General features: G+C 44.2%; 1 long non-coding RNA gene and 1 pseudogene across 1 annotated transcript; one reads left to right on the top strand and one right to left on the bottom strand.

The window, feature by feature from the left end:
- Positions 1-18,026: 18,026 nt before the first annotated feature.
- On the top strand, positions 18,027-23,293 carry LOC120856823. The gene is made up of 3 exons (XR_005719494.1): positions 18,027-18,348; positions 19,360-19,372; positions 23,279-23,293. It is a non-coding gene; the product is annotated as an uncharacterized LOC120856823 (long non-coding RNA).
- LOC120856777 lies at positions 19,902-21,288 on the bottom strand (annotated as a pseudogene).
- Positions 23,294-24,270: the final 977 nt, after the last annotated feature.

Genomic DNA, 24,270 nt, shown 5'->3' with positions numbered 1-24,270 from the left:
CTTCTGCAGGGTATTTTCCTGACCCAGGGATCAAACCCGTGTCTCCTGCATTGGCTGTGGATTCTTTACCACTGTGCCACCTGGGAAACCCTAACACTCAGGTGTGCCCCACACACATCTATCTGAGTAGAATATGTTGCCAATGTAGATTTATAATTATAACATATAATTACAAATTATAGATTTATAAACTAGATTTTTGAATACAAACTCAGCTGTCATATTGATGATGTCATTAAAAGGAAACTTGAAATGTTGAAAATCTTTGGAACCTAGCCTAATTTGACATTGATGTTTTTCCACAGAACTTCCTTCCTTCCAGTTGGAATAATTTTACTTTTTTTATTCATGATGCACGCATGGATCAGAATTACATGAGAAACTAGTATCTAAAAAGGGCTTATTTTTTTCCTGTTTTTTAAATGTTAGGTGCAGAGGTAGTTGAAAGTTTCCTGATATAACTAAGGTTTCAGCTTGCTTCATTTCATGTGTTAGAATAAAATTTCACCTGCACCTCACATTCTGGTAATCAACACTTCTGAGTGAAAGTTAAGAAAACTTTTCAAAAATTATCTTTGTGAGTTAAAGAAAAATAAGCAAAGCTAATTAAGAATCTATTCACTTGTAATGAGAATCACCAAAAATAAACTTTGGTAACCCCAGTATCTTTTACAATTTGGTGTTCTTTGCTGCTAGTGGTGACTTGGAATGTTTAATTTTTTTTTCCTAACTATGGATATAATTTTACACATCCTTATCAATGAGGCTGGAAATTTAGGGTTGGAATTAGTATAATGAGAAGGGAAAAAAATGGATGAGATTTACCATGTGCTAATAAAAGATGAAGTTTTGTAATCTAGAATGATGTATTTCCTACTATGTCTGTTAATTTGTACCATTAGATATACTTAAAGTTTAAAATCACTATGTTCAATCATGTAAAGCAGCCACTGATTTTTTTCTCAAAAAGGGTGACTTTCCTGCACCAGCAGTGTTTATGTTTTGGCTAAAGAGTTGAAAGCCTTGTATTCTTAAAAAAAAAAAAAAAGTCCTGAAAGTAGTGCTTTAGAAAATGTATTTTACGTGTGTATCTCAGATTTTCATCCTTCAATACACAATTCATATGTGTCACTTGTATTTCTGGAAATGCTTCAGGTTATTTATATTTCCCTTTTGGGATATTCCTCTATTTTTAATATATCATGTTGATTTAAATCTATGTCACCATAGGACCAGGAGCAGGACTGTAGAGGTGTTCATGTCATCTGAAAAGAGATAATCTTAGTTACTGATCAGTCTCCAAATTGTTATACACCTCAGAAGTGGAATTTTCTATTATAATCTTATTTTTCTACCTGTCTGTTCTACCAATTTGAGATGTGCACCATTGAAAAGGAAATAAAAGAGTTGATTTGTTTGAATAACTACTGCTTCCAACTTGTTGGGTTTGGAGTTTTTTTTAACACTCAGCTCAAGTCAGGTTTCTGAAGTTACTGTCGGCAGCGAGTCTTGGTCTGTTTACCTGCACTACTTTAATATGGGTTCCTAGAAAATATTCAAGATAGAGTTGAATGGAGGGTCCATGTCCAACCCTTAAGGTGTAAAGTATGCTGCAGATTGGAGAAGAATGAAATACTTTTGAATGCGAGAACCATCCTGGGGAGTGGTGGAGAGAAACCACCTGGTAGAAAATACCCCCAATAAGTACATTTAAGTGATCTCAAGGATCGAACAGGGCTGTCATATGGGAAGTGAAAATGGCCGGACCAGGAATACTCCTGCCGGAGATAGGAGCGGCGTGGAGGGGGGGCGGGGGGGGGAGGGCTTGGTCTCCAAATGCTGCAGATGAGAAGACAGCTCCAAGTCACATGCCCAGGGAAACACAGCAAAAGGTTTGCCCTGGTAGTGGGCCCACCTCCGAAAGCAGAGCTGCTTCTGCGCTGCACTTTCCTGCCCAGGCGCAGTACTCAGTCACACCTTCCAGAAGCCTAGGGATCCAGCTGAGAGAGGTGTGTGCCAACTCCAGCCAAGCAGAGATACCTCATGGAGACGGACAGCATCCCTGAGCCATGGGCAACCCTTTCGAAAAGCAAACTTCTTTCTGTGACTGGACACTTTTTGGTTGACAGTGGGCTTCCCCCATAGCTCAGATGGGAAAGACTCCACCTTTAGTTCTTTCTCAAGGACTATAGATGGGCTGTCCTGGTAGCTCAGCTGGTAAAGAATCTCCCTGCAATGCAGGAGATTCTGGTTCGATTCCTGGGTCAGGAAGGTCCGCTGGAGAAGGGATAGGCTACCCACTCCAGTATTCTTGGGTTTCCCTAGTGGCTCAGCTGGTAGAGAATCCGCTGGCAGAGGGAGACCTGCGTTCGATCCCTGGGTTGAGAAGGTCACCTGGAGAAAGGAACGGCTACCCACTGCAGTATTCTGGCCTGGAGAATTCCATGGACTCTATAGTCCCTGGGATCACAAATAGTCGGACACTACTGAGCAAATTTCAACATCACCCAGGCAAGGGGGGAAAAAAAAGGAGGGGGGTTAGGGTCAAATCATTAGGAGGGAAAGCAATAGTTACTGGGGAAACAGAATAGGGGGGTTAATATCTAATAATAAAGCAGATGATTAGAGTTCAGATTTCACTTTTGTTTTCTATGCGGGTTTCCTAGGTTTATCAGCTTTGCCATTCAGCTGAGGGTGGCACAGCAAATGCTATTTTGCATACTTGCACTAGGGGGCAATGTTGTAAAACTTTGTGGAATGACGTTTGTGCTTTTTTTTTTTTTTTTTCATCCTGGCTGGCTTTCACAGACAACTTTTATCCAGTGTGTCTGTGATTAAATTACATCCAGCAACTATCAAGAGTGTACACGCCTCCATTTTTCTCCAACATAGAACCTGCCAAGTATACTGGCTAGATGTGTAATCAATCTTGGGGGCAGTGTCCAAAGGCCGGGTGTAATCAATCTTGGGGGCAGTGTCCAAAGGACGATTTGCTCGGCTGAGTCCCATGAAAGTAAACTGAATCAGGCAGATGCTGAAAAGTCCCCAGGTCCTCACTGTGGTGGCTGAGTCCAGACTGAGAAAATCAGCCTGTCTGATTACCAGAGCCATGATCTCAAACATAACTACTGTCTTTGTAAAGTTAAAAATTGGAAATTAAAAGGAAAGCTATTTTTTTTTAATATAGAAAGTTGCTCTCTTTTAATTTTTTTTTTTTTTTTTTTAACCACACCACAAGGCCTGCAGGATCTTAGTTCCTTGACTAGGAACTGAACACTCGTCACTGCAGTGTTAGTTGTTCAGTCGTGTCTGACTGTTTGAGGCCCCATGAACTGTACACCTCCAGGCTCCTCTGTCTATGAGATTTTCCAGGTAAGAATACTGGAGTGGGTTGCCATTCCCTTCCCCAGGGGATCTTCCCAACCCAGGGATAAAACCCAGGTCTCCTCAGGCAGATTCCGTCTGAGCCAACAGAGAAACCCAATATAATTAATAAATATATGATTAATAGGTAATATAGGGCTTCCTTGATAGCTCAGTTGGTAAAGAATCTGCCTGTAATGCAGGAGACCCCAGTTCTATCCCTGGGTCAGGAAGATCTGCTGGAGAAGGAATGGGCTACCCACTCCAGTATTCTTGGGCTTCCGTTGTGGCTTAGCTGGTAAAGAATCTGCCTGCAATGTAGGAGACCTGGGTTCAATCCCTGGGTTGGGAAGATCCCCTGGAGAAGGGAAAGGCTACCGGGACACAACTGAGTGACTTTCCCTTTCACTTCAATAGGTAACATCCCCCAGTTAATCATCTCACTAACATTGCTGTTGTTGAGTCACTAAGTCACATCCAACTCTTTGTGACCCCATGGACTGTAGCACACCAAGCTCCTCGGTCCTCCATTATCTCCTGGAGTTTGCTCAAATTCATGTCCATTGAGTCAGTGATGCTAGCCATCTCCTCCTCTGCCGTCCCCTTCTCCTTTTGCCTCCAATCTTTCCCAGCATCAGGGTCTTCATTAGCATCATCCAGTGAGTCAGCTCTTCATATCAGGTGGCCAAAATATTAGAGCTTCAGCTTTAGCATCAGTCCTTCCAGTGAACATTCAGGGTTGATTTCCGTTAGGATTGACTGGTTTGTTCTCCTTGCCTGTAACATTATCAAGTATATTCTCCTAGACATCCTCTGGAAATATTGGGTAATATTTCTTAAATCATCCTTTTGAGATCTGTTTTTTGGAATCATGCTAAATTTATGGATGAATTTATGGAGAATTTACATTGTGACAAAACTGAGCCTTCAAATTCAATGGAATGGTGTAATATTTGTCATTGGTCACATCCCTGAGTAAAGTTGATTTCGTGTAGATCCATGCCTATTTCTTGATAACTTAATTCCCAAGGTTTTGGGACTTTCTATTATCATTATGAGGATATTTTTGTCTATAACATTTTAAAATTGGTTATTGTCAATGCAGGAGACATAAGAGATGCAGTTTGATCCCTGGGTCAGGAAGATCCCCTGGAGGAGGAAATGGTAACCCACTCCAATATTCTTACCTGGAGAATCCCATGGACAGAGGAGCCTGGCGGTCATCTACAATCCATGAGGTTGCAAAGAGTCGGACAGGACTGAGCATCTGAGCACACAATATATATATGAAAATATATATCTGCAAATATATCTGAAAATGCTTTTTTTCTATGTCCAATAATTGACCACATCAGTAAAACTATTATTTCTAACAAGTTTTCCTCCCTGCTTTAATTTTCTGGGGGGTTCCAAGAATAAAACGTTACCATCTGCTAGTGGTGGCAATCTTATCTCCATTCTAATATCGATGCCTTTTATTTTACATTTTCTTCTTTTCAAATGCCTGCTAAGCTAAGTCGCTTCAGTCGTGTTCGACTCTGTGCAACCCCACAGATGGCAGCCCACCAGGCTCCACCATCCCTGGGATTCTTCAGGCAGGAACACTGGAGTGGGTTGCCATTTCCTTCTCCAATGCATGAAAGTGAAAAGTGAAAGTGAAGTCGCTCAGTAAGTGTCCGACTCTTCACAACCCCATGGACTGCAGCCTACCAGGCTCCTCCGTCCATGGGATTTTCCAGGCAAGAGTACTGGAGTGGGTTGCCATTGCCTTCTCCATTCAAATGCCTACTGTGGCATATAGCACAATGTTTAAGCCAGTTTTTTTTTTTTAACTTAATTTTTAATAAGCTATACATTCTCAAAGTTCAAAACTCTAAACAATATATGGTGAAAAAAATTTCCTTCCCACGCCTGACACCTCATCTGCTTAATTTCAACCCCTTGCCCGCTGCCCCTGCCACCTCTGCTAAGGTGACCTGTTATGAATTTGCCATGTAGCAGCCTTCCAACTTATCTTTAGGCATAGATTGGCGTGTATTCTTATTTTTCATCTTTTTTTCCACAAAAAAAGTAGCACACTACAAACACTGTGCTACTTTCTTCCAAAAGAAAGAAAAAATTCACATAGTTTACTTTGGCGATACACACCATACGTTTTGCCAGATGTCTCATTCTGTGTGTAACCAGTTCCCACGTTGACAGCATCTGTTTTGTTGTTGTTGTTGTTGTTGTTTCCAGTGTTACAGCTCTATTTTATTTAGAAGATAGCAGGAGAATCCATCCTCAAAGTGTGAGGGCATGCCAACCCAAAGACTTGAAGGGAAGAGAGTGGAGGAACTCGTGGGGGAGGGGGAGAGAGAGAGGGAGAGAGAGAGAAAGAGCGCACGCACACGGGAGAGGAAGAGAGAGAGAAAGTGCTTTGGCTCCTCCTTTTATATGTTTTTGCTTCCACCTAGGCCTGCCCTATGCAAATTGGGCTTAGCCAGGAGTGCTGTTTGTTCTACCTGAAGTTTTCACTCTGGTCCTGGGACCTTCTTTTGTTCTATTTTGTGGGCTTTTCCCTTCCTTGTCTTTTAGCCATTTTGGACTCCTTTTTCCTATTCTACCTACCTAACATCCCCCCCTCAAGAGATGGGAGGCCCAATTCTTTGGGAATAGGGGCATCGAGGTCTTTCTGGCTACTTCCTGCTGAACTGGGGCGGCGAGGGGTATTGGGCCTCCCCCTCTTGCTAGTCTCAAGGCTCAGAGTCTTCACTGCGGTGTCCATCTAAGGGTGTGATATTTTCCGTGGTCGGCTGTAGTTTTATATCTCTGTTGAACTGGCACTGCATGTTGTAGCTTGTTGACCTGGGCAGAGACAAAACAGGTTAGACAATTGACAGTTCATGGAACAATCATAAGCGTCATCAATATAGCATAACAAGGACTAGTAGGGCATTAGCCAACTTTAAATTCACATCACCAGGATGGCTCAAGTCCCTCCTTGTTCAGGGATCAGAAGATCTATCTCCTGTCTGTTTTGGAGTACAGTCCCTACCAAGCTGTGTTGGCTCTTTAGAGCTATCCTGAGAAATCTTATCCCCAGAAACTAGATTTTGGGGGTGTTCATTAGAATGGCACTCATTAGTAGTCCTGAATAGGCATCTGAGATCTCCAGGGGCTCACAGGTGTATTGAGTGTCCTCTTCTGTTTTCTTCCACGGCTTGACTCGTGAGTAGTGAATCCAGGTGTCATGTCCTGGTACTTTGACTGCTGTGGGGGTAGAAAGTATTACAGGGTAGGGGGCCTTCCATGTGGACTGGAGTTGAGCTTTTGGGGACTCATCTTTCCAGACTTTAATTAGGACTTGAGTCCCTGGAGCATATAGTGGTGACTCCTTAGAATCTTTTGGGTCCTGGTTTATACCCCACAAGTGTATATCCTGTTGGAATTGCCCAATGGCCATGGTATAAGACTGGAGGGTCTGAACCTCTGGATCTAGGAAGAGGTCATTGACATAAACAAAAGGTCTCCCATATAACATCTCATAAGGACTAAGACCAACCTGTTCCTTAGGGGCAATATGGGTGTGGAGGAGAGCTACTGGTAAAACCTCCTTCCATCCCAGGGAGGTCTCCTGGGTTATCTTTTTTATTGCTGATTTTAAGAATTGGTTGGCTCTTTCTACTTTTCCCGAAGATTGAGGCCTCCAGGCACAATGGAGATACTAAGTAATGCCCAATGCTTTTGAGACCCCTTGAGTGACCTTGGAAGTAAATGATGTCTCATTGTCACTTTGTAATGACCTGGGCAGACCAAACCTTGGAATGATTTCATGAAGCAGTTTTTTAACCATCTCCTCAGGCTTCTCAGCCCAGGTGGGAAAGCCTTCAATCCATCCTGTGAATGTATCTATCATGACTAATAGGTATTTATACCCTTGAGAAACTGGCATCTGGGTGAAGTCCATCTGCCAGTCCTCTCTTGGGTAGGCCCCACGTCGTTGGATGGGCTGGGCCAGCTGGGGTCTTCGAGCTCCTTGGGGGTTGTTTAATTAGCAAGTGGGACAAGAGGAGACCACCTGTCTTATAGTTGTTTGGAAGCCTGTTCCTCTGAAGGACCTTTCTAGTAATCTTTGGAGGGCCTTTTCTCCTAAATGAGTAGTGGCATGTAAGGAGTTAACCAACTTCCATTGGAGGTTTCCAGGCAGAAAAAGCAGTTCTTCCTTTTGGAACCACCCCATATGATCTTCTTGAAAGCCCTCGCTCTTAGCTTTAAGAGTCTCACCTTCAGTATACGAAGGAGTTTCTGGCAAATTAGTCTGTGGAACTAAGGTGGAAACCCCTATTAGGTCATTGTTCTGTGGTGCTGCTCGCCTAGCTGCCTGACCAGCTGCTTGGTTCCCTCGTGCCACTTCTGTGCTCCCTTTTTGGTGTCCTTTACAGTGGGAGACTGAAACCTCAGTGGGCAGATGGATTGCCTCCAAGAGTCTAAGAACCTGATCACCATATTTGATTGGGGACCCTCGGGTGGTCAAGTGGCCCCTTTCTTTCCAAATAGCAGCATGTGCATGTAGCGCCAGAAAGGCATACTTGGAGTCAGTGTAAATGGCTATTCTTTTTCCTTTTCTCAGGTCTAAAGCTCGAGTCAGGGCTATGAGCTCAGCTAATTGGGCTGAAGTACCTGGTGGCAGAGGCTTAGCCTCTGTGGTCTCAAAATTGGAGACTACTGTATACCCAGCTCTTCTTTTTCCATCCAAGACAAAGCTGCTTCCATCAGTGTACCAGATTTCCTCAGGATTGGTCAGAGGATCTTCTCACAATCCCTCTCGGGGTTTTGTCCAGTGGTCCAAGGTTTCTAGACCAGAGTGAAAGGGGAGAGAGCCCTCGGGGGTAGGCAGCGGGGTGACTGGGTTAAGAACCTCACAAGGGGATATAGGGAGGCCTGGATTTTCCATCAAGATTACTTGATATCTGAGGATTCTTTAATCAGACATCCATAAATGGCCTCTCCCATTTAGGAGTTGTTTTACTTAGTGAATGGTAAAAATAGTTAGTTTTCCCCCAAAGGAGAGTTTTAAAGCATCTTCTATCATGATTGCAATAGCTGCAAGATTTCGAAGGCAGGGGGGCCAGCCTCGGGTAGTTGGATCAAGCTTTTTGGATAAGTAAGCTACATGCTGGGGCTCAGAGCCCAATCTTTGAGTTAACACTCCCAAGGCTATTTCCTCTCTTTCATGGACATAAAGTTGGAATGCTTTTTCTGGGTCTGGCAACCTCAAGGCAGGTGCCTGAGTTCAGGCCTGTTTTAGTGTAGCCTCTGCCTTCTTTTGTGGAGTTCCCCACATTAGTGGGATTGAATCATCTCGTCCCTTTAAGCTTTCATATAATGCTGGGCAATTAGACCATAGTTGGGTATCCAGATTCTACAATATCCAGTTAGTCCCAGGAAAGCTCACAATTGTTTTCGAGTCGTGGGGGAGGGCAACTGGAGGATTCCTTGCACCCGATCAGGGGACAGCCTCCTGGACCCGTTGTAATCTGAACTCCCAGGTAAGTGATCTTTGTCTCGACCATCTGTGCCTTAGCACGGGAGACTTTATATCCCCTTTCTGCCAAGAAGTTTAGCACCTGAATTGCATGTTGTCGGGCACTTTTCTCGTCTGGAGAGCAGATTAGTAGGTCATCTGGGTATTGTAATATTTTCCCATTAGGTCCCAGGTCCAGATCTAGGAGATCCCGGCTAAGGTCCTGTCCAAACAGGTGGGGACTATCTCTGAAGCCCTGAGGTAATACTGTCCAAGTCATCTGTTGGTGTTTTTCTCCTGGGCCCTCCCACTCAAAGGCAAAAAGATACTAGGATTCTTTAGCCAGTGGTATGCAAAAAAATGCATCTTTGAGATCCAAGACTGTAAACCACTTGGCCCTGGGTGGGATTTCTCCCAAGATTACATGGGGATTGTGTACTGTGAGATGGAGGGGGATTACAGCTTCATTTATGATCTGGAGATCTTGAACCATTCACCAGGTCCCGTCTTTTTTCTTTACTGAGAGGATTGGGGTGTTACATGGCGAACTGGTGGGGACCAGTAGCCCACAAGCAAGGAACTTATTTATTAAAGCTGTAGTCCCTCCCGAGCCTCTCTTTTGAGAGGGTGTTGTTTCCGGTTAGGAAACTGAGTGGGATCTCGGAGGACAATGATGTCTGGTTCAGCTTGGTGGGCTCATCCAGGAATCCGCCGGTCCCACACCTGGGGGTTAATTTTGTCTTCCCATAGTTTTTGGTCCCTCTCTATTGAAGGTGTAATGGGTTCTTCAGTAGTAACTAGGAACTATAGAGCTCTAGGGGCTGAAAAACTTCCCATCACAAGGGTGGTCCCCAGTTTAGTGAGTATATCTCTTCCCAATAAGGGAGTAGGACACTCAGGGACCACCAGAAACTGGTGGAAAAAATATTTGTCCATCCCAGCATCAAAGAAGTGCTCGGGTGAATCTTTTAGTAGTTGCTTTTCCTGTGGCACTCAAAATGGTACAGGTTTGGGAGAAGGCTCTGGAGCAGGAGGTCAGGACAGAGTAGGTAGCCCCTGTGTCAACCAAGAAATTCTCGGACCTACCTGCAACATCCAGTTGTACCCTTGGTTCTAGCCCCGTGATGGTTATCTGTGGCAGGCGGGCTGGCTGGAGCGGGCTGCTTCAGTCCTCTTGAACCATTGTGAGGGTAGGCTTGGTGCTTGACCTTGAGGCTTTTGGGTCCTGAGGGCAGAGTGCCACCCAATGTCCCAGTTGATGGCATTTGTGGCAAGCTGTTCTAGGAGACTTGTCACAGTTTGGACACTCTTTGGCCCAATGTCCCGCCTGTCTACAGATCAGGCATTTGCCTAGTGCTTTGTCCTTCAAGGACTCAGGGTTTGCCATAGGGCTTCTCTGGAGGGTGGCCAGCATCTGGGCATGCCTTGTCTCTTTCCTTCTCTCCCTCTCCTGGGCCTTGGCCTCCTGTTCTCTGTTATAAAAGGTATTGGTGGCTGTCCGGGCCATCTCATCTAAAGAGGCAGCAGGGTCCTGCTGTTGTAGTTGTTGTAACTTAATTCTGATATCTGATGCATATTGGAACAGGAATTTTTCCTTTAAAATCACCTGTCCCTCGTAAGAGTCTAAGTCCAGATTGGTAAACTTTTGGAGGGCCTCTTTTAGCCTTTCCAGAAAGGCAATGGGGTTCCTGAGTCATTGGGCTCCTGAGTTATTGCTGAGACTGGGCACAGTCCCACAAGTAATAGGCTTTCTTCTGTTTCCATGGGTGGACTTCCTTAGCGGTTGAGTCTTTCTGAAGCTTATCCTACCCAGAACTGTTGCAACCTGAGAGCCAGGCTTCCCCAGGTCAGGGTGCAGATCCCCAGGCAGGCTGAGGCCTGACAGCCTCCTAGAGATCGAATCCCTGGGCAGGCTGAGGCATGAACGCCTCCCGAGAATTGGGTCCCTGGGCAGGTCGAGGCGTGATGACCTCCTGGGACCGGCGGATCCCCGAGCAGGTTGAGGTGTGTCAACCTTTCGAGGACCAGATCCCTAGGCAGGTCAAGGCGTGATGACCTCTTGGGACCCCCGGATTGGAGTTGGGCGTCCCCAAGATCTCCAGTGTGACCAGTACTGGGTAGGATTAGGGGGTTTGATATTATAGAGTATTTGCCTCCCAAGGCCAGCTATTTTCTGGTTGTCTCTCCAGAAGATTGTAGAGGCAACCTTGTGGGTCTGGATGGGGCTCAGGCAAAGAGCATGAAACAGGGGGGAAGGGGGCAGAGCACAACCTTTGAAAGAATGACATAGCACAAGGGTATAATGTAAACCAATTAAAATCAATTGGGTCCAAGATGAAAAGTAAAATTCAAGTACTTAATCCCCAATCTATAAGCCAACAGACACACCCAGAGGTGGCAGGACAGCTCCAAGGCACGGTCAAAAGAGGGAGGAGTGGGTGGTTCCCCAATGGTACGGATGATCCTCCCACTCATTAGCATATGAATTCCACCCCCTCACAAAACCTCAGTTCAGTCGCTCAGTCGTGTCCAACTCTTTGCGACCCCATGAATCACAGCACGCCAGGCCTCCCTGTCCATCACCATCTCCTGGAGTTCACTCAGACTCACGTTCATCGAGTCCGTGATGCCATCCAGCCATCTCATCCTCTGTCATCCCCTTCTCCTCCTGCCCCCAATCCCTCCCAGCATCAAAGTCTTTTCCAATGAGTCAACTCTTCGCATGAGGTGGCCAAAGTACTGGAGCTTCAGCTTTAGCATCATTCTTTCCAAAGAAATCCCAGGGCTGATTTCCTTCAGAATGGACTGCTTGGATCTCCTTGCAGTCCAAGGGACTCTCAAGAGTCTTCTCCAACACCACAGTTCAAAAGCATCAATTCTTCAGCGTTCAGCTTTCTTCACAGTCCAACTCTCACATCCATACATGACCACAGGAAAAACCATAGCCTTGACTAGATGGACCTTAGTCGGCAAAGTAATGTCTCTACTTTTGAATATACTATCTAGGTTGGTCATAACTTTTCTTCCAAGGAGTAAGCGTCTTTTAATTTCATGGCTGCAGTCACCATCTGCAGTGATTTTGGAGCCCAAAAAAGTAAAGTCTGACACTGTTTCCACTGTTTCCCCATCTATTTCCCATGAAGTGATGGGACCGGTTGCCATGATCTTCGTTTTCTGAATGTTGAGCTTTACAACTTTGTCACTCTCCTCTTTCACTTTCATCAAGAGGCTTTTTAGTTCCTCTTCACTTTCTGCCATAAGGGTGGTGTCATCTGCATATCTGAGGTTATTGATATTTCTCCCGGCAATCTTGATTCCAGCTTGTGTTTCTTCCAGTCCAACGTTTCTCATGATGTACTCTGCATAGAATTTAAATAAGCAGGGTGACAATATACAGCCTTGACATACTCCTTTTCCTATTTGGAACCAGTCTGTTGTTTCATGTCCAGTTCTAATTGTTGCTTCCTGACCTGCATACAGATTTCTCAAGAGGCAGGTTAGGTGGTCTGGTATTCCCATCTGTTTCAGAATTTTCCACAGTTTATTGTGATCCACACAGTCAAAGGCTTTGGCATAATCAATAAAATTCCGTGGCCCCATCCCTTACCCTTGGCAATGGTTCACACCCTGAAGAGTGGCTTCTCTCTGGATCCTAACAAATCCACCTCTTATCGCTTTGTCTCTCAATGAATTTTTGCAGTGAGACATCAGGGCCTGAGTTTCATTAGTTTTGGCTGAACTTGAGTCCCGGGAGAGAGCTGAAGGACAGGAGGAAAAAGCAGTGGGAAAAACGTGCCAAGGAATCCCCTTCATAGCCCGCTGGAAAATTTGCTAAATATCTGACCGGCGCTCACAGTTTCATTGGTCTGACCCTTGGCACAGAGAAGATAAAGGACAGCAGAACCCCCACTGGCTTGTGTAACAGCTACTGGGGCTCAGCAGATAGCGCCTTTGGGACGTGCTGAGGAGTAGCCTCTCCAGAGTTCCTCAATTGCGCCCCCTGCCGCCCGCCTGTTCGCGGGAGGTTCAAGGAAACAAGAAACGAGAGATTGTAAAGGAATTAAGATTTCGTTAGGCATGTCCCTCCAGCGAGGACCTCTTACCTTAACTGGAGGTCTTCTGGGATCTGAGACTGGGCCACGTTAGCTTTCTGCTGAGTTTGTTTTTCACTGTCCCGGTTTCCAGCATGATGGGCCTTCCCCTGCACTGGATTTCTTCACCTTCTGCTTCTAGCGCAGGAGCTTCGCTGAGTTGGGCTCCCGCTGTGCTTGGCCTCTTCCAAGGTTTCTTCAGCCAGGTTATATCCGAGTAACAGAACCACAGATGTCATGCGAGTGAATATTCCTCAGTTCTTTGTCTCGTCACAACAAAGATTTGGAGCAATGGACATTAAAGCCCTCGGAGCGTCACAGCTCTCGGGTCTTGGACAAACCGTGTTATAGCTCTTAGGCAAATCAGCGTTACAGCTCTATTTTATTTAGAAGATAGCAGGAGAATCCATCCTCAAAGTGTGAGGGCATGCCGACCCAAACACTTGAAGGGAAGAGAGTGGAGGAGTGCTTGGGGGAGGGGGAGAGAGGGAGGGAGAGAGCTGTTGACAGCATCTGGGCTGTTCCCCATTTTGCTCCTAGACAGTGAATAACCTTATGCAAACCTCACTACGTGGGAGGGCCCACCTACAATTCATTTCCAGGAAGGGAACTGCTGGATCAGAAGACACCACCTTTGTCATCCTTGCAAGCGCTGTCCTACTGCCCTTTCGAGGGATTAGCCTGGTTGACACTCCCATGAGTAACTGATGACTGATGACCTTTTTCCCTGTTCTCTCATCAGGAAATTGAGTATTAAGCTTTCGATTTTTTGCCAGGCTCAAAAGTGGAAAATGATTTCTCTGCATCTCTGCCTGCATGCTCAGTCATGACTGACTCTTTGCGATGCCGTTGACTATAGCCTGCAGGCTCCTCTGTCCATGAAATTTTCCAGACAAGAATATTGGAGTGGGCTGCCATTTCTTACTACGGGGGATCTTCTCGACTCAGGGATCAAGCCTGCATCTCCTGCAAATGATTCAGTGAAGTTCTAATTTGCATATATTTATTTGAGCAACTTTAGATATCTTTTCCTATGTATAAGAGGCAATTGGAGTTCTTTTTCTATGAATTCTTCAACTCTCTTGCCCTTTTTTCTACTGGGTTGCTGGTCAGTTTCTGGGGAATCCTGTATTTGGCGTCATGTTACAGGGTTCATATATGGAGGTCTCTTTATACTAGTTCTGCAACTTCAGCAAATTACTTAACCCTTCCAGTTTGAATTTCCCAGTTGTGTAATGGAATTAGTAATCATTCTGCATCACGGGGTTGGTATACAGCTTAACTAAACTAAGCTTTTTAAGTGCTCAGGTTAATGTCTGTCACATTAGAAAAACCATATGTGATAATTAATGGAAATTAACAGTTGCAATTTTTATTTCCAGTTTGTCATGTCTTCTGGCTTTCCTTATGTCCATTTTTTTTTCCTTTCTGTTTTTGCTTTTGAGAAAAGCGCATACATACATATTCGAACTTACTAAACATTTTTTACTGTGTCTTCTGGATTTGAGTCTATTAGAAAAGCCTACCCCAATTTCCAGTATGCTTTTTCCAGTAGTCATGTATAGATGTAAGAGTTGGACCATAAAGAAAGACGAGCACAGAACTGATGCTTTTGAACTGTGGTGTTGGAGAAGACTCTTGAGAGTCCCTTGGACTGCAAGGAGACCAAACCAGTACATCATAAAGGAAATCAATCCTGAATATTCATTGGAAGGACTGATGCTGAAGCTCCAATACTTTGGCCACCTGATTCAAAGAAGTGACTCACTGGAAAAGACCCTAATGCCAGGAATGATGGAAGCAAAAGGAAAAAGGGTGGCATAGGATGAGATGGTTGGATGACATCACTGACTCAATGGACATGAGTTTGAGCAACCTCCTAGAGTTGGTGATGGACAGGGAAGCCTGGCATGCTGCAGTCCATGGGGTCACAAAGAGTTGGACATGACTGAGCAACTGAACTGTACTGACCTAACTTGCAACTTTATAAAGAAATATGTTTTCTTCTAGTGCATTTATGGCTTGTTGTTTTCTCTTAAAAAAAAAAAATTCAGTCTTTAATCCATATGGAATATATGCTTGTGCAAGATGGGGGATATGGTTTTTCTGTTGGATGGTTTACCCAGTTATATCAATGGTATTAACTAGTTCATCCTTTCCACTGGTTTAAAATGACATCACATGCTTAACTGTGTGTTTTTGTGTCTGTTTCTGAACTTCCTTTTTCTATTTATATTTATCCTCCATTGGTCTGTCCCATTGCTTGTGAGATCTCTGTTATTTAGGGTTTTAAAACTTTATCCTATGTTTTAATAGTCATCATGGTTACATCATTCACATTACCCTTCTTTTTCAAAGTTTTCCTGGCTGCTCTTATTTTTTCATATCAACATTTGAATTAGCATATATAGATGCCCACAAAGTACATATCAGGACTTGATGGAGATCACGTATAATTTAATGGAGGGAGACTGACACCTTTCTAACACTGATATAGCCTATCCAAGAAGAGGAAATGTTTCTATGTGTTCATTACATCTTCTTGTTCCTTCAGAACATTTTGAAAATTCCTCAATAAAAGTCTTTCCAATTTCTTACTAAATTTATTTCTAGGTATTTAGTCTTTTTGTCGTTGCAAAAGAGATCTTTTCTTCATTTTCTCCTAACTGGCTGATTTTTTCTGAATATGAAAGCTGATAATTTCTGTGTATTAATTTATTATGATGCTGTCTTCATGAATCCTTTTGTTTGAGCCTTTCAGTTGAGTATTTGATATTTTGCAGATATAAAATTAGTGATAGCATCACATTATTCTTTCCAATTTTACATCTCTAGTTCCTTTCTTCTGATTACAAATCTAGTACTTTTAGTAGAGTGCTAAATAGTTGTGGTACCCTTATTTTGTTCCCAACTTTAAAAACAGACACTAGTGGCAGAGAAAGATACAACTTATTATGCTGAGGAAGTATCCATCTCTGATGATTAACTTTATGTGTCAGTGTTTCTGCAAAAGTATTTTTAGGTGCTTTTGTTGTTCAGTCACAAAGTCATGTCTGATTCTTTGCAACCCCATGGACTATAGCACACCAGGCTCCTATGTCCTTCACTATCTCCTGGAGTTAGCTCAGATTCGTGTACACGGAGTCAGTGATGCTATCTAATCATCTCATCCTATGTTGCCCTCTTCTTCGTCTTCAGTCTTTCCCAGCATCAGGGCCTTTTCTAATGAGTTGGCTCTTCACATGAGGTGGCCACAGTATTGGAGGTTCAGAATCAGTCCTTCCAATGAATATTCAGAGTTGATTTCCTTTAGGATTGACTGGTTTGATCTCCTTGCTATCCAAGGGGCTCTCGAGAATCTTCTCCAGCACCACAATTTGAAAGCGTCAATTCTTCAGCACTCAGCCTTCTTTATGGTCCGACTTTCACATCCATACATGACTACTGGAGAAACCATAGCTTTGACTACATGCACCATTGTCAGCAAAGTAATGTCTCTGCTTTTTAATATGCTGTCTAGGTTTGTCACAGCTTTTCTTCCAAGGAGCAAGTCTCTTTTAATTTCATGGCTGCAGACACTATCTGCAATGATTTTGGAGCCCAAGAAAAGAAAATCTGTCACTGCTTCCACTTTTTCCCTTTCTATTTTCCATAAAGTGATAGGACTGGATGCCATGACCTTAGTTTCTTGAATCTTGAGTTTCAACCAGATTTTTACTGTCCTTTTTCACCCTCATCAAGAGGTTCTCTTTTTTAGGTGATATTAACATTAAATCAGTGAATGCTGAGTAAAGCACATTATACCCAGTAATGTGATTGGACCTGATCCAATCAGTTGAAGGTGTTAGGAGAAAAAGACTGAAGTCTGTGGAGAAAGAGGGAATTATGCCTCAAGACTGCCTTCAAGTTCGAGCTGCAACATCAGCTTTTCTTTGGGTCTCTGAATTGCAAACCACTTTGGCATTCTTGTCTTAAGAACCCCATGAACAGTATGAAAAGGCAAAAAGATATGACACTGAAAGATGAATCCCCAGGTCGGTAGGTGTCCAATATACTACTGGAGAAGAGCAGAGAAATAGCTTCAGAAGGAATAAAGAGGCTGAGCCAGAGTAGAAACAATACTTAATTGTGGATGTGTCTGGTGGTAAAAGCAAAGTCCGATGCTGTGAAGAACAATATTGCATAAATCTGGCATGTTAGGTCCATGAATCAAGGTAAATTGGAAGTGGTCAAACAGGAGATGGCAAGAGTGAACATCAACACTTTGGGAATCAGTGAACTAAAGTGGATGGGAATAGGCGAATTTAATTCAGATGACCATTATATCTACTACTGTGGGCAAGAATCCCTTTGAAGAAATGGAGTAGCCTTCATAGTCAACAAAAGAGTCCAAAATGCAGTATTTGGTTGCAATCTCAAAAATGACAGAATGATCTTGGTAGGCTGCCAAGGCAAACCATTCAATATCACAGTAATCCAAGTCTATGCCCCAACACTAACACCAAAGAAGCTGGACAGTTTTTTTGAGGCCTACAAGACCTTCTAGAGCCAAAAAAAAAAAAAAAAAAAAGATGTCTTTTTTATCATAGGGGACTGGAATGCAAAAGTAGGAATTCAAAAGATACCTGGAGTAACAGGCAAGTTTGGCCTTGGAGTAAAATGAAGCAGGGCAAAACAGAATTTTGCCAAGAAAACACAGACTTTTTCCAAGAAAACACACTGGTCAAAGCAAACACTTTCTTGCTACAACACAAGAGATGACTTTACACAAGGACATCACTAGATGGTCAATACTGAAATCAGACTGATTATATTCTTTGCAGCTGAAGATAGAGAGGCTCTATACAGTCAGCAAAAACAAGACAGGGAGCTGACTGTGGCTCAAATCATGAACTCCTTATTGCAAAATTCAGATTTAAGTTGAAGAAAGTAAGGAAAACCACTAGACCATTCAGGTCTGACCTAAATCAAATCCAAATCAAAATTTATGTGTGTGTGTGTGTGTGTGTGTTTAAAGTGTGCACTTTATTGAGCTGGTCTCAAGTCAGTGTACAGGAAACCCCTTGCAGCCTCCGCACCTCAACCCACTCCCAGGGGGACCAAAAGCCTTTATACATTTCAAGCTGGGGCACAAAAAAAGGGGGCCATGATGGCTGACCATTCAAAATAAAACAAACAAAAAGAACAAGTATTAAGGCAAAGATTAAAAATAAAATTTTTTGGGGGGAGGACATAATTTACACCAAAGCGATGCTATAACCTCCCTTGTGTGGACTCAGTGAGGACTGGCCCCTTTTCCTTAGGGAGAAGTGAGGTGGCTTTTGGGAAGGCAAAGGACTTCCTGTAACAATGCATCTCACAATATTTGGAGTGACTATTAAAAAAAAAGTACAATCAAAGTCCTCCACCACATTGTGGAACTTTGGGGGTGTTCAATCCAACCAACTGCTGTCACCTTCACTGTTCCAGTTTTTAAATTCTGAGTCAAGCGCCAAAAAAAAAAAAAAAAAATTAAAAAGGCAAAAACAAAAAAAATAAAGCCATGCCAATCTCATCTCGTTTTCTGCACAAGTTAGGTTTTGTCAAGAAAAAGGGTGTTGCTGGGAGCCGCCACGGGAGATCCCACCCATGACAAAGTCATGTGGAAGAGAACTGTTAAGCAAGGCTTCAGAACTCAAGGGGCTCCCTAGGCTTTCTCGAGCATCTACCCCAAAACCAGAATCTGTCTGTTTTACTGTTTCATGACTTTCACCAACTCGTCTGACATTAACAGGGGGCTAACCCTGACCACCTTTCTCTGGAGAAAATCAACTTAGGACTATAGCTAATAAGTCTCCTGGACATGAGAGGAATATTTCAAATCAAACCCCCTCTGTTAGCATTCTAGCTTGCTCGGCAGGTATATCCAGACCCTTATAGCTACGCATGTGATTATTTACAGCCTCCCAACTGTGAGAGGCACGGAAAGCCTAAAACATAGAGTCTTTGAAAGAGTTAAAAGTTATTAGAGTAGTGCTAGTGCTGATGTAGGATTTCATTATTGGGCCAATGCTTGTTGCTAAATTCCCATATCTCTTATCCACTGTGCACCTGGGAATGCATTAGTTAACATAGTGAGAATGCTAGAAAAACAAGTGTAGCCTTGAATTTAACCATATCAAACTTTTGAGCTAATTGGTTCTTTCTTGTAACTCATTGCACCTTTGCTCTGTGAAAAACGTAACTCTGTTTGGCACTTTCTGAGGCTGACAAAGATTAGAAATATAAAGAAAAACGCTTCAAGGGAAAACAAGTTTTTTGGTTGAGCAGCCTTTATCAAAAGAGGGTCATAAAAATGTTCACAGGCCTCCAAGGCCAGAAGATACTGTACACAACATCTTTTGTGGAAAAGGTATGCAGAAAAAAAAGCATGGTTTCGATAAAGGCAATACTGCTGGAATGTTGGGCTGACTCTGTATGACCTTGTGTCTTTCATTTCCTTTATGTACAAAAAAGGTATATAAGTACCGTTTAAAAATAAAGCTATGGATCTCACTCATCAAAGCAGCTTGATCTCCTCGTGTCAATCATTTTCCTCCTCTTACTCTCTCTTTCAGGCTAGTTCCCATCTGGAGTACAGAGATCCGCCATGTCTACTTATTTGCCTGGGTTTCTAAGACCTGAACGGGAAGGCGCCCTGCACCTTCACTCCCTTGGGAGACGGGGAGGGCACCTGTGGCCTCACGTAGACGGTGCAAGTCTCTTGTCTTGAGACTTTATTGATTTTCTGTATAAACCAAGGAACTCCAGCCTCTTTTCTTCTCTCCTCTAGTTTCTTATCTACAACATTCTTATCTATCTCTCTCTCTCTCAATCAATCGCCGACGCTGTTTCTCCTTCGGATTTCCCTGGATCCTGTGGGGGCTGGACCCCGGCAGGGTGTAACACAACTACCAGTCCGCCTAGAAGCGTTTGCGGTGGACGATGGTGGGGGCGGACTCGTCGTACTCCTGCTTGCTGATCTACATCTGCTGGAAGCTGGACAGCAAGGCCAGGATGGAGCCGCCAATCCACAAGGAGTACTTGCGCTCAGGGGATGCGATGATCTTGATCTTCATCGTGCTGGGTGCCAGGGCAGTGATCTCTTTCTGCATCCTGTCCACGATGCTGGGGTACATAGTAGTCCCGCCAGACAGCACCGTGTTGGCGCAGAGGTCCTTGCGGATGTCAACGTCACACTTCATGATGGAATGGAAGGGAGTTTCGTGAATGCCGAAGGATTCCATGCCCAGGAAGGAAGTCTGGAAGAGAGCCTCAGGGCAGCGGAACTGCTCATTGCTGATGGTGATGATCTGCCCGTCCGGCAGCTCGTAGCTCTTCTCCAGGGAGGAGCTGGAGGCCACAGTGGCCATTTCCTGCTCGAAGTCCAAGTGTGACATAGCAGAGCTTCTCCTTGATGTCACAGACGATTTCCTGCTCGGCTGTGGTGGTGAAGCTATAGCCATGCTCCGTGAGGATCTTCATAAGGTATTCCATCAGGTCCCGGCCAGCCAGGTCCAGATGCAGGATGGCATGGGGGAGGGCGTACCCCTCGTAGATGGGTACTGTGTGGGTGACCCCGTCACGGGAGCCCATCACAATGCCAGTGGTGTGGCCAGAGGCATCAGGGACAGCACAACCTGGATGGCCACGTACATGGCCGGGGTGTTGAAGGTCTCGAACATGATCTGGGTCATCTTATGGTGGGCCTTGAGGGTTCAGGGGGGCCTGGGTCAGCAGCATGGGGTGCTCCTCGGGGGCCACACGCAGCTTGTTGTAGAAGGTGTGGTGCCAGATCTTCTCCATGTCGTCCCAGTTGGTAACAGTGCCGGGCTTGATGGGCTACTTGAGGGTCAGGATGCCTCTCTTGCTCTGGGCTTCATCATGCACATAGGAGTCCTTCTGGCCCATGCCCACCATCACGCCCTGGTTCCAGGGGCATCTCCTCGATGAAGGGGAAGACAGCCTGAGCATCATCACCCGCGAAGCTGGCCTTGCACATGCCGGAGCTCGTTGTTGACCACGAGCGAGGCAATATCATCATCCATAGAGAACTGGTTGCATTGTCCACCGGCGGCGAAGGCGAGAGGCCTGTGCTGGCGGGGTGGCCGCAGTCTCGAATGGACATACAGTGGAAATGACAAAAAGATTCAAGGGATTAGATCTGATAGATAAAGTACCTGAAGAACTATGGACAGAGGTTCATAACATTGAACAAGAGGAAGCAATCAAAACCCTCCCCAAGAAAAAGAAATGCAAAAAGGCAAAATGGTTGTCTGAGGAGGCCTTACAAATAGCTGACAAAAGAGAAGCGAAGCACAAGAGAAAAGGAAAGATATACCCATTTGAATGCAGAGTTCCAAAGAATAGCAAAGAGACATAAGAAAGCCTTCTTAAGTGAACAGTGCAAGAATAGAAGAAAACAACAGACTGGGAAAGACTATAGCTCTCTTCAAGAAAATTAGAGATACCAAGGGAACATTTTATGCAAAGATGAGCACAATAAAGGATAGAAATGGTATGGACCTAACAAAAGCAGAAAATTTTAAAAGGAGGTGTCAAGAATACACAGAAGAACTGTACAAAAAAGGTCTTAATGACCGGGATAACCACAATGGTATGATCACTCACCTAAAGCCAGACATCCTGGAATGGGAAGTCAATTGGGCCTGAGGAAGCATCACTATGAACAAAGCTAGTGGAGGTGATGGAATTCCAGTTAAGCAATTTCAAATCCTAAAAGATTATGCTGTGAAAGTGCTGCAGTCAATATGCCAGCAAATTTGGAAAACTCAGCAGTGGCCACAGGACTGGAAAATGTGAGTTTTCATTCCAATCCCAAAGAAAGGCAATGCCAAAGAAAGTTCAAACTACCGTACAATTGAGCTCATTTCACATGCTAGCAAGGTAATGCTCAAAATCCTTCAAGCTAGACTTCAACAGTACATGAACTGAGAAATTCCAGGTGTACAAGATGGATTTAGAAAAGGCAGAGGAACCAGAGATCAAATTGCCAACATCTGTTGGATCATAGAAAAAGCAAGGGAATTACCAAAAAAAAAAAAAAATCTACTTCTGCTTCATTGATTATGCTAAAGCCTTTGACTGTGGATCACAACAAACTGGAAAATTCCTAAAGAGATGGGAATACGAGACCATCTTACCTGCCTCCTGAGAAATCTGTATGCATGTCAAGAAGCAACAGTTAGAACCAGACATGGAACAGCGGACTGGTTCCAAATTGGGAAAGGAGTACATCAAGGTTACATATTGTCACCTGCTTATCTAACCTATATACAGAGTATATCATGTGAAATGACAGGCTGGATGAATCACAAGCTAGAATCAAGATTGCCAGGAGAAATATCAATAACCTCAGATATGCAGATGACACCACCCTTATGGCAGAAAGTGAAGAGGAACTAAAGAGCCTCTTGATGAAAGTGAAAGAGAACAGTGAAAAAGCTGCCTTAAAACTCAACATTCAGAAAAACTAAGATCATGGCTTCCAGTCCCCTCACTTCATTGCAAATAGATGGGGGGGAAATGGAAACAGTGGCAGATTTTTTTTTTCTTGAGCTCCAAAATCACTGTGGATGGTGACTGCAGCCATGAAATTAAAAGATACTTGTTCCTTGGAAGAAAAGCTATAACAAAGCTAGAGAGCATATTAAAAAGCAGAGACATCACTTTGCCAACAAAGTTCTTTACAGTCAAAGCTATGGTTTTTCCTGTAGTCATGTATGGATATGAGAGTTGGACCATAAAGAAGGCTGAGCCCCAAAGAATTGATACTTTTGAACTGTGGTTCTAGAGAAGACTCTTGAGAAGCCCTTGAACTGCAAGGAGATCAAAGCAATGAACTTTAAAGAAAATCAACCCTTAACATTAATTGGAAGGACTGATGCTGAAGCTCCAATACTTTGGCCACCTGAAGCTCCAATACTTTGATCCAACTCATTGCAAAAGATTGAGGGCAGGAGGAGAAGGGGGAGACAAAGGATGAGATGGTTGGACAGCATCACTGACTCAATGCACATGAGTTTGAGCAAGTTCAGGGAGATGGTGAAGGACAGGGAAGCCTGATGTGCTTCAGTCCAAGGGGTCACAGATGCGACTGAACATACCCATTTGAAATAGAGCAGGACCCTTTGGTCCTTCCCTTCCCTCCATGTTCTCTGCCTGCCTTTCATTTATGGAAAACTTTAGCCAGAGATTAATTTTAATCAGAGAATTGAGAAATGTGGAAACAAAGGGAAATGATCAAAGGAGACAAAATAATAATAGTGTAGTCATTAAGCACAGTCAAAAACCTTTAGTTTTTTCTCAAGAGCTATAGATGGGCTTCCTTGGTAGCTCAGCTGGTAAAGGATCCTCCTGCATTTCGGGAGACCTGAGTTTAACCCCTGGGCTGGGAAGATCCTCTGGAGAAAGGAATGGCTACACACGGCAGTATTCTGGCCTGGAGAATTCCATGGACTGTATAGTCCATCCAGTCGCAAAGAGTCGGACACGACTGAGCGACTTTCACTTTCATAGATAATATTCTGAGCCATGTCCTGTGAGCTGTCCTATAGATACCAAAACACCAGGTGGAGAATTTAACTACATGATGACCAGGCTGTCCCCAGGACATGAGCTGCCACACATCCGAGAACTGGCTGCAAAGAAATGGGAACAAATGGACCCTGGAACTGAAGACTAACTGTCCCTAAAACAACCAAGATGATGCTGGTCAGAGCACTGATGACCAATTTGAAGATGACTTAGAGATGACTGTGTTGTGTCTGCATGTAGACCCTCCCCCAGTCTGTCTATAAAAGCTCTCATCCCTGTTTGTCAGGGTAGGGAGGAGCCAGCCTTTGGACAGATGTCCACCACTCTTCCCCTCAAGTGCTGGCATCTGAAATAAGGCCAACTTTCCTTTCCACCAGTCTGGCCTGTTTCTTGGCTTTTGAGAGGCAAGCAGCCAGACCCACACACCTCTTTTAGTAATATATTGAGTTGGTGATGCCATCCAACCATCATATACTTTGTCATCCCCTTCTCCTCCTGCCCACAGTGAACTCAGGATGACTCTGTGCAGACCGTCTACTGATGCGTGGGCCTCTGCTGGTAGTTTGGCCTGAGGCTTATCAGCACTGGAGCCTGCAGCTTGTTGGGTGGATCCGGGTCTTAGTACCAAAGTGTGGACCTTTGAGACAGCTCACTCCAGTCAATATTCCCTGTGTCTTCCACTACCAGTGTCCTTGCCCCCACAGTGAGCTATTGTTGACCTTCACCTCCCCAGGA

This window comes from Oryx dammah, unplaced genomic scaffold (assembly GCF_014754425.2).
Source record: "Oryx dammah isolate SB20612 unplaced genomic scaffold, SCBI_Odam_1.1 HiC_scaffold_2, whole genome shotgun sequence".
NCBI classification, from domain to species: Eukaryota; Metazoa; Chordata; class Mammalia; order Artiodactyla; family Bovidae; genus Oryx; species Oryx dammah.
This window is presented reverse-complemented; position numbering and strand designations above follow the sequence as displayed.